At 43.0% G+C, this 18,887-nt stretch overlaps 1 protein-coding gene across 3 annotated transcripts in view; it reads left to right on the forward strand.

Annotated features, from left to right (window-relative positions):
• The first annotated feature begins 16,584 nt into the window (after positions 1-16,584).
• The window catches only part of als2a (alsin Rho guanine nucleotide exchange factor ALS2 a), a 32,154-nt gene continuing 29,851 nt past the window's right edge, over positions 16,585-18,887 (forward strand). For 2 of the 3 annotated variants that reach the window (XM_049484582.1, XM_049484583.1), the window contains exons 1-2: positions 16,591-17,086; positions 18,645-18,714. The gene's annotated coding sequence lies outside the window, so the exon portion shown is untranslated. Of the gene's footprint in view, positions 17,087-18,644; positions 18,715-18,887 lie in introns of all 3 variants that reach the window. The other variant, XM_049484584.1, reaches the window with a different exon arrangement.

An 18,887-nucleotide genomic window follows, 5' to 3' on the forward strand; every position in this document is an offset into this window, starting at 1 on the left:
TGGATGGATCATGTGTATTCAGTGTGTGTTTGCAGCCAGTGGCATAAGGAATATTTCACTGGTTGAGGGTTCACTAAAAATATCAACAAAGTCAGGAAGCAACTTCACACTGTCTGTCAAAAAAGGCTGAAGATGAAAATATGGCTTCTCCAGCAGAATAAAAAATAAACAATAAAAAACAAAACTGTACATCTACACAGATTTATATCCTGAAAACTGTTTATTTGGGTGAGTTAAGCGCTTCTGTTTACTTACAGTCATCTTAGATTTTCAGTATTTTACCTCGGTTAGCAGCACTTAGCTCCATTTATTTTAAAATAATTTTTCTTCTGCTCTGATCTTTAAACACCTCACACCTATAAACACCCCCACACACACTCTTCTCACCGTCAAGGGCACATCTCTCCATCTCCTGTACCCCCTCTGCTCCAACCAGCCATATCCTCTATTTCCTTCTGCCCATCACTGCGGCTCCATATGTCGGGCGGCTGCTTTGATCACTGATCCGTTGCTGTGGGATGGTGATGGGCGTAGAGGTTTCTCTCTCTCTCTCTCTCTCTCTCTCTCTTTCTCTCTGTCTCTCTCTTTCTCTCTCCTCCTGCACCCCTCCATCCCTAAGGAGGCCTGAGCGCCTGTCCAAGTGCAGCTGCTTCCTCTGAGCACTGGATGATGGAAGTGAACAGGGGTCAGAGGGTTCCACGCATGATCCTCTCACGTTCCCCTCCGCGGCTAGGCGAACACGAGCACCGATTTGCTCTCGGCCTCACGGCGCTGGAATGATGTCTCTGGTGAATATTGCATCATTGAGCGTCTAAATGCTTCGAGCACCAGAGACTGGGACTTGGATTCGGCACTGTGTTGTGATATATACACTGTAATTCCGTTCCTATAAATCTGACTATGTTTTAGCCATGTTACAAAGCTCTCCCCATGAAATAATCTTTCAGTGCACAACTGCTACACACAGACTGCTTGCAACACAGCTTCAATAAAGCAACACTGTGTAATATGTGTATTTTTCACTAGCATACCTATGTTCCATCAATATAATATATTCTTCTAGTTGTAGGCTATATTGTATTTTATGTACACTCCTAAAAATGGATTGTGAATGGTTTGAGGCTTGGAAATATGGTACTAGAAGGACCCTTTAAAGAAACAATTTTTTACTAGGCATATCGTCATAATTACATTAGCGATTTATTGTACAATATAGGAATATGATCTCATAATATTAATATTACCTATTGTGTTTATTCAGCAAGAAGAGCCCACCAAAGTAAATTAGCTAGTATGTTGAAAAAAAACTGTGTTTTTAATTTTACTTATGTTCTATTTATGTAGGATATTTAAACATTTACATTAAACATTTATATTCCAGTTTCATTGTCTGAATATTGTGAATAGTTAGACGTTCATTGTTCTTTAGTGCAATTGCATTGTTGTGCTATCATTATTATTTCAGTGGCATTATTTGTCAATAATATTGGTTTTTATTAGACATTTTAGACATTTTTAGACAAAACATTCATTATTTTGAAGATATATATAAGAAGATTTTGCACAATATGGGTTCTAACCTAATATTTGCTTTTGATATGAATTCTGATTAATATAAGTATATACAAATAGACAAAAAATGAATACAGGTTCTGTTTGGGATCTCATGACAGATGTGAGTATGGAGGCCTCATGGTAACACTTCAATCTGTCCTTTGCATTTAAGCGACACACTCCCCCAATTGCTGGTGTGATGATCAGGGGAGCTATTACATACTACAGTCAGTCACCCCTAGTAGTGATACAAGGGACAGTAATAGCTCAGAAATATACTGCATGCATGTGTTGCCTCTCATGACTGGGCATGTTTCAGCAGGATAATGCTCACCCACAGCAAGGGTTTCCCCGGAATGTCTCCACTAGTCTGCAACAATTTCCTTGTCTTGCCTGGTTAAATATCAGTTTTGGCAACCAACAAGTGAAAAGCATCTACAGGCCCAGCTGCAACAGGAAAAAAGTGCTGCAGGATGCCATACAGAACCTGTATACCTCCTGTATCATAGTCACCTGTATCTCTCCTTGTGTCCAGGCTAAAGGTGGCCCAAATGGCTACTAGAGCCTTCTTTTAATTTTACAGTTTCCCCAACAAACGCATCCTTTCAGTCATGAATGACTGTTTTTTGTAGTTCATGTGGGATTAATAAAATCTATCTTTGACCTTATTGTTTAGCAAATCGACCATGTGTCATCACTTGTCGTACTCATTCTGTGGCTTAAATGACTAAGATGGAAAGAAAGTCTGTTTAATGTCATTGCACATTGCACTTTGCTCTGTTAATTATTTAATGAACATGAGCAACATCTACTGCACTGCTCTGTTTACAGATATATATCTTACCTTGTGTAGTACATTTTTATAGCCTTATACATGTATATATATACATATATTTTCTTCTTTTTCTCGATTCTTCTGTGTTTTAATTTATGTTTGAATCTGTTTCTTATTGTATTGTTTTGTTGCTGCTGGATGCCTAATTTAGTATCTATCTATCTATCTATCTATCTATCTGTCTAATTTCCCAACAGACAGAGAAAAACCGAGAGAACAGGCTAAATGGTAACTGATGACTGAATATGAACACAAGGCAAACTAAGGTATCTGGTAACTCGTAACATCTTTACACAAGGTCAGGAGTGCTGTATAAGAGAGTGTAGAATTTTCTGATGTAGCTGTGAGTGTGATTTCTCTGCCTCTGGAGTAATCTCTGGACTTTGCCATGGTCAGTCCGTCTCTGACGAGGAGCAGCTGCTTCCTGAGTCTGTCTAATGTCTCCTTTACCGGACTGTTCCCATCTCAGCCTTACCATCACTGCTCTAGCCATCCTTCTGCAGCGCTGAACTGAAAGCTTAAAAAAAAAGAAAATACAGATTTACACAGATTTACACTTGCTTTGTAGCCAATGTGTACTGGTTGTAAAACAGTGAGGCAAAAGAAGCAAACATTATACCACATAATGCCCCCCAAGATAAGTGTCCCACCCCGTTAATGTACCTAAAACATAATGATTTATCAAAAACTTAAATAATTGAAATAACTTTTATTCTGAAGCAATTTCTAGCATCACCCCGCTACACATTTCTAATGCCACCCACTGTATTTACCCTGGTGCAGGCCCTGCACATACATAAGTCTGACCTCTCAATGTGATTGGCAGAGAGGCTTTTAAAAATGCTTTTATGGCCACTAAATGCATCTCTGTAAATGCAACCAGTTCACCTTGCTCACCTGTAGCCTATTCTATCCTGCTCAAGGAACCATTTGTAGCATATTGAGTTTATGTCTAGACTTAGACTCTGTTCCTGTTTTTGATACATTACACAGTTCCTCACAAGAGAGCAGCTGATTCTGTACAGTCAGCAACATGAAAGAATAACACTGACAGAGCTGAAGGGACGCCACAGTGTGACGCAGCACCACGACAGCTTGTAGAAAATGACTAAACTGAACTGTGAATGGCTGCTGAGGGGTCAGCGCATGCACAGCTGACAGCAGGAAACAAAACTGTCCTTTATTAAGTTTCACTCAGTGACATCACACATAAATGTGTTTAAGAAGACTAGAGGGATCCAGTAAAGGAACGTAACAGAACAGCCCTGTAAATCTGAGCGTAAATCTGAGTGTAATTTATTTAACACGGGTTTGTTAAAAGGCTTAAGAATGAGAAGCACATGGTCATGGGTGTGGGGCATTCTTGTGATTCCTAGGCAATGCTTGTCTTATTAAATCACCCCTATATTAACCAATTTCCCCCGTTCCCTGTGTGCCGAGCAGAGAGTAAAGCAGATGGAGTGGCAGGCCGAGGCCCCGGGCGGACACATGCTGCTCTGAGAACTATAGTCAGTTAGGACACACTAATTGGGCAGAGCAAGCCGAGTGGATCCACTACACATGCGAGAACTCTGTGGCCAGCCTGGTGAGACTGGTCAGGGGTGACATGGTGAAAAGTTCAGCCTCTGTTCTCACTGAGAAGTCTCTTTCCCTTTTTTCTTTAACCTAGCTTGCTCTCTCTCCCTCTCTTTTTCTCTCTCTTTTAAATCCATTCCGTGTTCATGTTTATGACCACACACACTAAAAAACTCTGGGTCAAGCTCCACAGGGCAAAGCTCTGCGTTTTTATATAGAAAACACTAAAAGCGAAAACAAGCTGAGATCACGAATGCGAGGTGCAGGGAGGAGGAGTGCAGGCTGTGCGTGTGAGAGCCTGGGCTTCTCTCAGCATCCCGCAGAGACGGCTTATACCTGCCAATCCTCTGCTGGCTTTCTTTTACTACCAGTGGTTTCTCCACCCCCAAAACCAAGACTTTTTACTGCTTTCTGTTTTGTGTTTCTCGCTGTTTACATCTTTTTCTCTTCTGACCAAGCTTTTGGAATTTTCAGTGTGGTTGTCTGAAGCCCATTCTGTCCCAGAACTTTCGTTGTGAGGACTGCAAACAGGCCATTGACCTTTTAACCAATCCTATAAAGGTTCATACACATTGATTACAAAAATAATTTTGAATGCTTTTCTGTCCATTTGTATATCTAAAATGTACAATTCTCTTATACCTTCACACACAGAGTGAACACACTGTGAAAGATGAATCCAACAGCAGGACTGTCACTGTTTGCCAGTGTGAAGGTCCTTCACACTCCAGGGTCCTCCAGCAGGTTTGTTTCAGACTGGTGCTGGTGTGACCTCTGCTGGCTAATTTGTTACACTGCTGGATCCTCACAACAGGGGGCAGCATTGTTACTTACAGGAGCTTCCAGGTTCGCATTTCACAATGCTTGGCACAGGCTCGTTCAAATGATGGTGGATTTGTTTGTGGCACATTTTATAACATAGGACTAAATAAAATAAATTCAGATGTGGTATTAAAAATGTATTGTTTTCTCCACAAGATTGCACTTGTGAGAGACAGGCTTTCAAATATTGTGATTTAAATATTTACTTTTTTTAATGTTACAGTAAAACTAATTACAGTAAAATTGCCACATAAATGCACTGGTAATAGGCAAAGACTGGCTATCTCCTGTGATGGTGGAATTGCTATGCCATTATGGGAAAAATAGAAGAAATATTCATAAATGCATATAAACAACAAGCATGCAAAAGTGTACTGGTGAATAATTATTACAGTGTGTGAAAATATAAAAAATATCTTCAGTTATAGTGGAATAGTGTAGGTATTATGAAGAAATATGCATAAATGCAAATAACTTGTGCTGCGGTTAGCCAAAGACTGCTCTATTAAATGGTAGTGGACTTGTTGTGGACTCATTACGGGACAAATGTGAGAAATATGCATCAATGCATACAGTTTATATATGAAAAATTGTACAGGTGAGAATTGTAGCCAAAGACTGCCTCTCATTTGAAGGTGAAATTGTTTTAGAATTTACAGGAAAATATGAGACTTAAATATGGAAAACTGTACTGGCGATAGCCAGGGACCATCTGTCTCAAATGTTGGTGAAATTGTGTTGAAATTGTGTTTATAATTATTGGGAAAAAAATAAAAAATGTGTAAATTACATTTATAATATTAAATAATTCGTTTAATTTAAAGAGCATTAGGGGTTAGGTATGGGAAATTGCACAGGTGATAGCCAAGAACTGCCCCTTATAAATGGTTATGGAATAATTATGATATTGTTGGAAAATATGAAAAATATTAATACATTGCACAACAAGAGTGCAGTGGTGGATGTGGCCATCACTGGTAGTATGCCAAAAATGTCGATGTCACGTCTGGTGCTGTTAGCTCCTCTGTCCCTTCCACACCAAGCTCTAACGGAGGTTCTCAGGTTAACAACTACACTACCCAGAATGCACCACCCGCTGACATCACGCACTCACCTGATCACGTGACACCTCACCTGCTTCCACCAGGAAGCCCCGAATACTGATTACTGGCACTATAAAGGTGCACGCCAAACAGACTTCATCGCCGCGTATTGTAGGTTATCCTCATACAAAGCGTTACTTATCTCTTGTCTCAGTTTACTTTGTGTATGACCTTGCTTTTTGTTTCTCGACGCCGATTCTTGCCTCTGCCTTTGATATTGGATTGTTTGTGTATGACCTGGACTGTACTTTCACCACCGCCTCTTGGATTATCTCTGATACTGGATTGCTTGTGTATGAACTCTGGACTGTCTCTCGTTTATGGTATGGTTTTGTCTGCATTGCTCTGTCTACTGGTGATCAACCATATTTCTGTATCGACCCTGATTACATCTGTTTATTATTATAATAAACCTACTTTGTTTTTATCAGTATCTGCGCTTGTCTGCTATTCTGTTCTGACCATGACAGAATACGCGGCCGAACTAAATCAGATAGCAGATACTGAGGCTATTAGATCTGGTTTAGCCAACCAGGGGAGGCTACTCGGTCAGCACCAGCAAACGCTCGCTGGTGTGACCCAAGCTGTTTCTGAGCTAGCCCGCCAGCAAACCACGCAGCAGCAACAACTAGCTGAGCTGCTAGCTCACCTCAGAGGCGTAACTGAGCCTAGCCCTAGCCCGTTAGCTGCCCCCAGTATGCCTAACGCTAACTCTTCTGTGCCTGGATTTTCTGTCTCTAAACCGGAGTTGTTTGATGGGGATCCGGAAAAATGCAGCGGTTTTCTTTTACAATGCTCCGTGTTTTTCAGTAATTCACCGCCTACAACCGATAAAGCTAAGATCGGTTTCATTATCTCACGGCTTTCTGGTAAGGCACTCGAGTGGGCTACAGCTATTTGGGAAGAACTTTCTGGGGCTAGTTACACTGACTTTTTGGTTACTTTCCGCTCAGTTTTTGATCATTCGCGTTATGGACAGTCTAATGGAGAACTTTTGCTGGCTCTTAAGCAAGGTCAGAAGCCGGTGGCTTCCTACGCTCTGGAGTTTCGCACTCTCGCGGCTGGTAGTGGGTGGAATAACGCTGCTTTGATCAACGTGTTTAGATGCGGACTTAATCCAGATGTACAGAGGGAATTAGCCTGCAGAGATGATTCCCTGACCCTGGATCAGCTCATTTCACTGTCGATCCGGTTGGATCAACTTCTCTCGCGCCGACCCAAGATCAGTCCTCGCACTCAACACACTCCTGTGTCTCTGCCCCGCGCTCCCACTCCAGAGAAAGCTGCGCTGCCTGCCCCAGAGCCCATGGATATCCAGAAAACCCGGCTAACTCCAGAGGAGCGGCAGCGTCGAATCCGGCTTCGCCTATGCCTTTATTGTGGAGAGGCCGGGCATTTCAAGGCTGAGTGTGGTCTCCTGACCCGACCTGTGAAAGCTCCAGCCCTGGGACAGCGCGTGGAGTGCTCTCCACGCGCTAACGTGGTACGTAAGCACAACACAATCCTTCGCTCTAAATGTTTTACTTTGCCTGTTAATATTGTGTTACCTACTGGTATGCTGTCTGTCCCAGCGCTTGTAGATTCCGGGTCGGAGGGGAACTTCATCAGCCAGGACCTAGTTAAGGAGCATGGAGTGCCCACCAGAGAACTTCTACGTCCATTGGCCATCCATGCTGTTGATGGAAAGACTGTCCGCTCCAAGCCGGTTACCCTGCAGACTCTGCCCATCACTCTACAAGCCAGCGCTCTTCATTTTGAGGAACTACCACTTTTCGTGCTTCCCTGCACCGAGCATCCAGTTATCCTGGGCATGCCATGGCTGAAGACTCACGATCCCACTGTCTCCTGGCGCGATGGGGATATCACGGTTTGGTCTGCTCACTGTCATGAACATTGTTTAGCTCTGGATAGTCTAGTTATTCAGTCTACTTCTGTAGAGAGTCCTGAAATTTCTGATCCCGTTGTTGTACCCCCTGAATATTCAGAGTTTTTAGAAGTGTTTAGCAAGGAAAACGCTACTAAATTACCTCCGCATCGATCTTATGATTGTGCCATCGACCTAGTGGAGGGTGCCACCCTACCCAAAGCTAGAGTCTACCCCCTTACACTCGATGAGGAAAAGGCTATGCATGATTATGTCACCGAAGCATTAGCCCAGGGTTTCATTCGGCCGTCGAAGTCCCCTGTCGGGTCTGGGTTTTTCTTTGTTAAGAAAAAGGACGGGGGACTGAGACCTTGTATTGATTATAGAGGTTTGAATGCCATAACAAAGAAATTTGCTTACCCTTTGCCCTTAATTCCTTGTGCTCTCGAGCAACTGCGTACGGCTACTTACTTTACCAAGCTTGATCTGCGTAGTGCGTACAATTTGGTTCGCATTAGGGAGGGGGATGAGTGGAAAACAGCGTTTACCACCACCAATGGCCACTACGAATATTTAGTTATGAGCTATGGTCTCGCTAACGCCCCCGCAGTGTTTCAGTCATTTATGAATGATGTTTTTAGAGACATGATTGGCAAGTATGTTACACTTTTTATAGATGACATATTAATCTATTCCTCAGACCTTGATTCCCACGTGCAGCACGTGCGCTCGGTTCTCCAGAGACTTTTGGAGAACAATCTATATGCTAAAGCCGAGAAATGCGAGTTCCACCTTCAGAGAGTCGCATTTCTCGGCTATGTTATCAGCTCCCAGGGAGTCCTTATGGATGACTCGAAGGTAGACGCCGTTACTAGCTGGCCTGTTCCCCAATCTATCAAAGATCTCCAACGTTTCTTAGGATTCGCCAATTTCTACAGGCGTTTCATACGCAACTTCAGTACCATAGCTGCCCCCCTTACAGCATTAACTAAGAATGCTACCAAAATTCTCAAGTGGTCCCCTGAAGCTGACCAAGCTTTCCAAGCGTTAAAAGCCGCCTTTGTCTCTGCCCCCATTCTCACACATCCTAATCCAGATTTACCCTTTGTTGTTGAAGTCGATGCTTCTAATACTGGCATCGGAGCAGTTCTCTCACAACGCAGCGGTTCACCGCCTAAGCTTCACCCCATAGCCTTTTTCTCAAAGAAAATGTCACCAGCGGAGCGTAATTATGGGATAGGGGATAGAGAGCTGCTGGCTGTAAAACTAGCTCTAGAGGAGTGGCGTCACTGGCTGGAAGGTGCTGCACATCCATTCACCGTTCTTACTGATCACAAGAACCTAGAGTATCTCCGTACTGCTAAACGTCTAAACCCCCGTCAAGCTCGTTGGTCATTGTTTTTCTCCCGTTTCAATTTTTCGATCTCGTTTCGTCCAGGTAACCGTAATACTAAAGCTGATGCCTTATCTCGTGTTTTCAGTGCCCCAGACGACACATGCCACGCTTCCGAACCCGAACACATTCTGCCACCCACTGTGAAAGTAGCAGCTATTAGATGGGAACTCGATGACCTTATTCAGCAGAGTCAAGCTAACACACAACCTCCGGAGGGTTGCCCTCCTCACAAGATTTACGTACCTGAGCAGTTTCGCGATCAGCTCATTGGCTGGGCACATGCTGCCCTTACGTCCGGTCATCCAGGCGTTACACGCACGCTACAACTAATCTCAGCTCGGTACTGGTGGGAAACCATGCGAGCTGACGTTCAAACTTTCGTGGTTTCATGTTCTATCTGCGCACAATGCAAAACACCCAAAACCCTTCCAGCCGGTAAGCTATGTCCTCTACCTGTTCCAGAACGACCATGGTCACATATTGCAGTAGATTTTGTTACCGATTTACCTGAATCTGAAGGTTACACTACTGTCCTTACTGTTGTAGACAGATTTTCTAGGGGTGTTAAGTTTATCCCTTTTCCTGCTCTTCCTACTGCTCTTCAGACCGCCCAAGCTATATATACACACATTTTCAGACATTATGGGGTCCCGGAGGACATTTTGTCAGATAGAGGTCCTCAATTTACTTCTAGGGTATGGAAATCGTTTTTTGAACATTTGGGTGTACACGTGAGTCTCACTTCTGGGTTTCATCCCACTAGTAATGGTCAATGTGAGAGGGTTAACCAAGAGTTGGGAAAGTTTTTAAGATTGTACTGTTTTAAGCATGCGTCAGAATGGTCTCAGTATTTAATTTGGGCTGAAATAGCTCAGAATTCCCTGATTAACTCCACGTCTGGTCTCACTCCATTCCAGTGCATTCTGGGTTACCAGCCTCCGTTAGCTCCGTGGACAGCATCATCCACTGAGATCCCCGCTGTCGACGACTGGATGAAGCGGAGTGAGCAGGTGTGGGAGGAGACGCATCAGCAAATCTCGGAGGTTTTACGGAAATATAAGGAGCAGTCCGACAGACACCGTGGTACCACCCCCCAATACCAACCCGGAGACAGGGTGTGGTTGTCGACCCGGGACTTGAGGTTTGAAGGGGCCTGTAGGAAACTGCTGCCTAAGTATATTGGCCCATTTAAAGTGTTGTCTCAGGTTAATGAGGTGACTTATAAGATCGAGTTGCCGGCTCAGTACAGGGTGCATAACTCATTCCATGTTTCTCTGCTCAAGCCTCTTGTCCCAGGTCCGCTTGCTGAGGGTGTTCCAGATGACGTGCCGCCCGCGGCAGTGGAGGGGGAGGATTCGTCTACCTATGCGGTTCGAGAGGTGTTGGATTCACGCAGGCGTGGCGGTGTGCTCCAGTACCTCATAGACTGGGAGGGTTACGGCCCTGAGGAGCGTTGCTGGGTTGCCGCCGGTGACGTGCTGGATCCTGCTCTACTGGCCGAATTTCATGCCCGTCACCCTAGTAAGCCTGCTCCTCGACCCCGTGGGCGTCCCAAGCGCTCACTCTCTTCTTCGGCTCCGGTGCGTAGGGGTTCCCAGTCTCGCAACCCCCGCCTGCCCGTCACCTCTGAGGCTACGCCTGGTCCTCCCGCCGGTACTCCCTGCCCGTCGGGTGGACGTCGTCGTGGTCGTCCCCGTTCCGGCTCCGTTCCGACTCCCTTGGGGGGAGGTACTGTCACGTCTGGTGCTGTTAGCTCCTCTGTCCCTTCCACACCAAGCTCTAACGGAGGTTCTCAGGTTAACAACTACACTACCCAGAATGCACCACCCGCTGACATCACGCACTCACCTGATCACGTGACACCTCACCTGCTTCCACCAGGAAGCCCCGAATACTGATTACTGGCACTATAAAGGTGCACGCCAAACAGACTTCATCGCCGCGTATTGTAGGTTATCCTCATACAAAGCGTTACTTATCTCTTGTCTCAGTTTACTTTGTGTATGACCTTGCTTTTTGTTTCTCGACGCCGATTCTTGCCTCTGCCTTTGATATTGGATTGTTTGTGTATGACCTGGACTGTACTTTCACCACCGCCTCTTGGATTATCTCTGATACTGGATTGCTTGTGTATGAACTCTGGACTGTCTCTCGTTTATGGTATGGTTTTGTCTGCATTGCTCTGTCTACTGGTGATCAACCATATTTCTGTATCGACCCTGATTACATCTGTTTATTATTATAATAAACCTACTTTGTTTTTATCAGTATCTGCGCTTGTCTGCTATTCTGTTCTGACCATGACAGTCGAACACAGGCTTTTAGAATTGGCCAGGCCTCAACAACTATACACTCACCCAGCAGCTCAGAAAAGCACAGCGGTATCCCAAATGTAATATTTTATTATGTTTATATTCACTGTGGTAGTAGTAAACAGTATTGTGTACTTAGTTGATGGGCATCACCTGATCCTGTCTGTCTGTCCATGTTTATGTGTCTGTTCTAGCCCCACCACTAATATTCACAATTCACAGTATTCTCACCTGTGCCTTTGGTGTCTGTCCTAGCCCCACATTAAGCACTGCAGAGGGTGGTGAAGGCTGCACAGAGGATTGTTGGAGTTAGCTTCCCCAGCACCACAGACATTTACACCTCCAGATGCAGGAAAAGGGCCACCTGCATCAGGAAGGATCCCACCCACCCAGCACACGCACTTTTTGTCCCACTCCCCTCAGGCCGGAGGCTGCGGAGCATTAAGTGCAAAACAACAAGACTCAGAAACAGCTTCATTCCGGAAGCTGTAAGACTCTTAAACTCCACTTAACAACACACTGCACTGACACCAAGAACAAATTACTGTTTACTGTTTACAAACATGGTCACTTTACTTGCACTGAGACACTTTATCTCCACTGCTCTAATTCACATTATCGTGCTGCTATAGCACACTTGCACTCTGGACTTCATGTTGCTGAACCTTCTACTCTCTATTTATTTATTTTTATTCTTTGGGATATTTATCTATCTATTTTGTATATTCTATTTCTTTTATTGTATTCTTTTTTTTATCTATATATCTATTAATAACAGCTCTTTGGGTGTAAAACTGGATCGTGAGATCACAATTTCGTTCCACCTCATGTACCACATGTGATGCGAATGACAATAAAATCTCCTTGAATCCTTGAACCACTTATATTCACAATTCACAATATTCCCACTTGTATCCATTCTATAAAAAAAATCTATATGATTATAAATAAAGTTCAAATTAATGCGCTGAATAATGTCCAGTGTTCCTACATTTTTTTAAATGTGTGTAGAATGGCATCCAGCTTTTCACCTACTATAATTAGTTGCTGTTGTTACCACACAAACACTAGTTCAACCACTAGATCTCTTTAAAATGATTGGCTACCACTTCTTTTCCACCGGTCTATGCCATAGCTGGACCACAGAGAGGTGGAGCAAATGTTGCCAGATGTTGCCCAGGTTTAGGCCATATCAAAGTTGCTATATGTAATTTAATGAAAGCTTTAGGTCTAGATAGAAGTATTAATTATACTATATGTATGCTTTTTTGATGAGGACAGATGTGTTAAAGCAGGAAAATCACAAAACTAAAGTGCAGTTGAGGCCTATAGGACTGAGGAAATAGCTATTCTGCAATCTGTCAATTTAGAAACTGGAGATTTACTTTCATCAGAAGTTGTCTAAGAATAATTTAATTACAGAACAGGCACTTTACTGGAATGTCTTTAAACACATACGTGATTATTCCATTCCTCCCACACACACACACACACTCTCTCTCTCTGCCTACAGCAGGCACTCTGTCACTCTGTTCTGAATATAGTTATAAAAAGACCATTTTAACTTAAACGCCCCTACCAGTGAGATTTCCAACAAAAATTGGGGAGAGCCTCACAAATAAGCTGGTGCTACATTTCAAATGTTTGGCTCTTTGTTAAACTTGCTCAGCCAACACCCTGTAAGCATCGACAGCTGACTACTTTATAAACCTTATACATACACTCCTTTTTTATGATTTTAGAATTACACTTATGTGCAATCCTTAAATACATTTTCTTTCTATATTTCAATCACTATTATGATTAATCATCATTATTCTTTTCATTATTATTACCACCACTGTTAAGGTTTGTTTTACACAAGAACAGATGTGACGATCAATCTATGTGTCGGTATCGGATGATTTTTAGCCAGAATACGATATCAGTGATCAACCGATATTCCTCTGTTTTAGCCGGAGTTTAGAGTTAAGCCAGAGACTGTAAAAAAGATGGACGCCGTGTCGCCATTCCCATTCATTCAATGAAAATGAAGCCAAAATCTTCTGCCATGTTGGCGATCCTGAAACCTGCATAGTAGAGGCTAGAGCAGTGGTTCCCAACCTATGGGTCGCGACCCAACCTATGGGTCGCCAAAGATCCACGATGGGTCGCGAAGCCCTCTTGATTTTAAGGGGTTTAATTTTAATACTATATATAGTCTAGGGTAAGCAAAATTCGCCGCGCTGCGCTGCGCTCTCTCTGTCTCTCTCTCTCTCTCTGGCGCGCGCGCGGGCGCTCTCTCCGGCAGCGCGGAGCTGAATTCAGCGCGAGGCTGAATATAATAATATAATAATATAAGAATATAAAACTCAGTTTAGTTAAATAAATGAAAATGAGTGAGGGCCTGTAAAGTTAATCAATTATTGTCCAATATTTGGACAGGTTGAGGTTTTGGTGAGCTGTTTTACTGATTTGAAACTGAAACTAAAACTGATATTATTCTTTTTTTTTGTTTGTTTTTATTTTATATAAATTATTTTTTATTCATTTTAAATAGTTGTATTATTTTATTGATCTAATTATTTTTTTCTTCATAAGATAAAAATTCCTTATGTTTTATGTATCAATTTTTCCTTTTTTACGTGTTTATTTTATTCATCTATAGTAAATGTCAGTTTTTATTTGTCATTTCTAACCCCCCACCCCAACCCAATTATACACTTACATCTTTTACATTTGGGGGGGGGGGGGGGGGGGGGTTATGTTGGGTCACCAAAGCTTACAATGGTAAAAATATGGGTCCCTGAAGAAAAAGGTTGGGAACCACTGGGCTAGAGGAGGGAGAAAGACTGTGGAGAGACAGTCTACTCATTTAAATAAACCCGCCCCTGAGGGCTGCCTCCACAGAGCTATACACAGTCTATGGTCCCACCCATACAGTCATCGGTCTCACCCTGACTAGGTGTAACCCAGCCCTTTTACAGTAACCACACCTTTTTAAATAGAGATAAATAACGTTTTAAAAGACAAATTCTTTGGGGATATAAAAAATTGACAATATAAGCAGAGGTTACACTAGCTGTTGCAATTGAATAATGGAGGTAGAATTACAGTATATTGGGGAAAAAACCTGATTGAAAGTTGTCTGTTTTGCCATTGAAACCTATGGGGATGGGTGGGGTTACACAGCTTTCTGCAACTGAACAGCAGGGGGCGCCCGACCTGTGGTGGCTTCACTTTTGAGAGACGATGCTCTGTCCAGCTATACACAGAATGTGGGTTGAGCAGTTAAACTGGAAGCTGCAGTTCCTCATTCAACCACTAGCTGGAGCTGCAGCAGCAGGTCTTCACACACTTAGTGCTACGAGCTCAGCCACAAGCTACAAGCTACAGGCTCAGCTCAGCTCAGCCTGGAGCATTTTTACAGTTTCTGCAGTTCACATGTGTAGGGCCAATGCGCCTTGCAGTGAAATGAAAATAAAGATTTTAACCTCACTAACTGGTTAGTGGGCTCCTCCATTCCTTATCGGTTTATACTGGACGCGCCGTAGAAGCCGCAGCTCTGCTCAAATTAAAAGCACATTGATCAGTTAGCGCACCATCTCATAATTATAACTACCCAGTTTAGCAGACACGGCCGCCAGGTAAGACTGTTAAAGGCAACCGAAGACTATTAAAGGCTATTGAAAGGGCTATCGGGCAGAAATCAGTACAGGCAGGTTGGATAAGTGAGCATATTCACGTCCTCTCTGCGGAGAATACGCAGCGCTGCCACAGTTTCGTAAAAGAAAATAGTCTTCCTCCGTGTTGTACTGTTTATTAAAATCATTAAAACAGATTTCGCTTATTCTATCCATTTGGAAATTAAGTTAAAAGCTCAGTTTTATTGCTGTACTTACTAAAAAATGTGGGGTTTATATCAGGTCCAGGCTCGTAATGACAGTTTATGGTGTTTACCAGTTTACCAGTGTCTTTTTTTGGCGTAGCTGTAATAAGGGGAATCTGTACCAGGTTTGCCTGGCATCTGTGTGGCATTAATGTGGCATTTGGCCCCGCCCAAGATCGGCACGGTATCAGCGATCGGCCGATCAAGATGCAAGACAAAAGGCGATCGAAATCGGTCCCATAAACACCGATGGGTCGTCCCATCTTACATAATAGACATAACATGTAGCTGTATAGTGACCTTTAACCAACAAGTCATGAACTGTTTTGTCCAGAAAGGAATGTCCTCCCATGGATTCTTTCTGTAGCTTTTAAGAAGTTTTCCTTGTCACTGTTGTTTCGGCTTGCCTGAAGAGTCATATTTAGGCCACCAGTGGGCAGTACTTCATTACAAGAGCAGATAACTAGGCACCTCATTATGTTTTCACCACTGGGAAAGTCATCCTCGGTAAAAGGCCGTTTATAACTGATCTGTATGCCTTGTCCACACAGTGACTACAAACCAACTCTGGCAGCCAGCACCCCGTGCCACACATAAGCATTGACAGCTGAATATCTTCTAAACCTTTTAAATACACTCCTTCTTTATGATTTTAGAATTATGTTTTTGTGTAATCCTTAAATACATTTTACTTTATTATATTTCAATCACCATTATGATTAGTCTTCATTATTCTTACCATCATTGTTACAGTTTTACACCAAAACATAATAGACCTAATATGTGGCTGTGTAGTGACCTTTAACCCTTTAATCCTTTGGGACATTGTCTAGAAAAGGTAAAGAAGGTCCTTCACAACTGCAGTTTGTTTTTACTGTAAGAGCACCCATAGGTAAGCACATATTAGGCTAAGGCATTTTGAAAATGAAGGCACATCTTCATTATTTATTGCAGGACGATTGGACACTTGATCACATTTTCCCATAAGAAGGGCAGCCAATAAGGGACTTTGGGACTCTATTGTTTGCCACTTTAGAGGGCACTTCAGTGCTGTTTTTGTTTGTTTGTTTTTTTTCTACCGTAGGGGGCTAGAAACGAGGGACTGGGAGGTCCTCTATTCCTACATTTGCGTAAGTTTGTTCTTGCAAGATAACTTGTCCATTCTAACTAGTCCAGTACTTCACGTTCTTGGTATTGAGAAACACTGGACTACATACAGCCTAGCCCTACAGGAAGCCCCCTGACCACAACACACTAACCACTGCCTGGAGTCCCCAACATACGGCTCTTACTCCTAACCCAGAATTTGTCCTCTCTCCTCTTTAACCTAAACCAAAAGTCAGGTTTTAAACTTTAGTCTAGTTCTGGACTGACAGACAGAAATCCTGCTGTGTTCTCACTCTCCACCAGCACACACATTCCAGTACTCCAGTCACGTGAGCTGCTGTTCTGTGGTCGGAGTTGAAGCAGTTTGTCCCTCGGCGCTTTCCATCGCGGGCTTGTCCTGCAGTGTAAACAAACAGGGCCGAACCCACCGGAGTTCCCTGCGCTCGGTGCCGCTGCGCTGACAGCCTGACAGATGCAGCTCCTGCGGGCTTGGATTAGCGGGAAAGTCCGGGTTTAGAGCCTGAGCGAGCTGCAGCACAGCAGCGCTGAACTGTGGAGAGACTGAGGGCTGCGCTCAGCTTACTTTCTGTTCTCCAGGAAAAGCTGAACTAAAGGAAGAGACCAGCGGACTGACTCTCACACAGCCGCGGGTAGACTGAACCTACTTTACTATTAATATAACTTCTGATAACGTTACATGATCTGATTCTGTCGGGCTGTGAGTTTGAGAGTGAGTGACCGAGTGAATATGTGTGAGAGAGTGAGTAAGAGCAAGCGTGGGAATGTATGTGAGTGAAAGTAAGTGAGAATGGGTGAGAGAGTGAATGGGTGAGTAAAAGTAAGTGATAATGGTTGAGAGAGTGGATATGTGAGTGAGTGAGTTACTGTGAGTGAAAGTAAGTGAGAATGGGTGAGTGAAAGTAAGTGAGTGGGTGAGAGAGTGAATGGGTGAGTGAAAGTAAGTGAGAATGGGTGAGAGAGTGAATGGGTGAGTGAAAGTAAGTGAGAATGGGTGAGAGAGTGAATGGGTGAGTGAAAGTAAGTGAGAATGGGCGAGAGAGTGAATGGGTGAGTGAAAGTAAGTGAGAATGGGTGAGAGAGTGAATGGGTGAGTGAAAGTAAGTGAGAATGGGTGAGAGAGTGAATGGGTGAGTGAAAGTAAGTGAGAATGGGTGAGAGAGTGGATATGTGAGGATGTGTTTGTAAGTAAGTGAGGGAGCAAGTAAAAATGTGAGTGAGAATGGGTGAGAGAGTAAATGTGAGTAAGTGAGTGAAAATAAGTGAGAATGGGTGAGCGTGAATGTGAGGATATGTTTGTGAGTAAGTGAGGGAGCAAGTTAAAATGTGGGTGAGAATAGAGAGTGGATAAGTAAGTGAGGGACAGAGTGAATGGGTGAGTAAGAGAGTGAATATGTGAGAGTGAGTGAAAGAGAGCAAGCATGACAACATATGAGTAAATAAATAATTGTGTAAGAGTGTATATGTGAGTGAGAGTGGATAAGTGATTGAGTGAGTAAGAGTAAATATGTGAGTGGATATGTTTGTGAGTAAGTGAGGGAGCAAGTGAAAATGGGTGAGAATGGGTGAGAGTGAGTGAGTAAGAATGACTGTGGGTGAGAGGGTGGGTAAGATGGTGAGTGGGTGAGTGATTGATAAAGAGTGAATATGTGAGTGACAATGGGTGAGAGAGTGAAAATATGAGTGAAAGTAAGTGTGAATAGGTGAGAGTGAGTGAGTGAATGAATATTTGAGTGAGTGAAAGAATATGTTAATATGTGAAAGATAGCAAATGAGTATGTGAATCATGGAAAATGAATACATTAATAAGTGAATTAGTGAAGGTGAGCAAATGAATATGTGAAGGAGTGAAAGTGAGTGAGTGAATATCTTCACCGTTCCATGTATAGTTGCTGTTTTAAATATGCATGTTTTTCATTGCACAGTGATGATATGTGAGTGAGAGAGAGTGAATGAATATATGAACAAGTTAAAAAGAGCGAGTAAATATGTGAGTGATTGAATATTTAAGAGAGAGAGCATGAGTGAGGGAGAGTGAAAGTGAGCGAGGGAGGAGTGATTGGCAGTAGAAGGAACCAAATGTCCTCAGGCAAATGGAAAATTGTGACATTAAAATGGTATCCAAGGAAAACACAATAAATCTTTTTTTTTACTTGAAGAACTGGTATAATTTCCTAATCATTTTGCCAGATCCCTTGGAAACTTAGGAACACTGCACTGACCTGAGGGATATGCAAGTGGGGCCTCCTGTTCAGAACATGTAAGTAATAATGTTTATTTTTATAGTACATTTAAAACCAATGTGCTTCAACAGTTAAACATTTAGAAGTTAAACGTTCAGCTGGGATTTAAAAACAGGCACAGATGGGGTGTATCTGATGTCAAATAGCTGGTGATAGCAAAAGTAGGATACTTTTTTGTTTGTTTAAGCAA

Source organism: Astyanax mexicanus, chromosome 11 (assembly GCF_023375975.1).
Source record: "Astyanax mexicanus isolate ESR-SI-001 chromosome 11, AstMex3_surface, whole genome shotgun sequence".
Lineage (NCBI taxonomy): Eukaryota > Metazoa > Chordata > Actinopteri > Characiformes > Acestrorhamphidae > Astyanax > Astyanax mexicanus.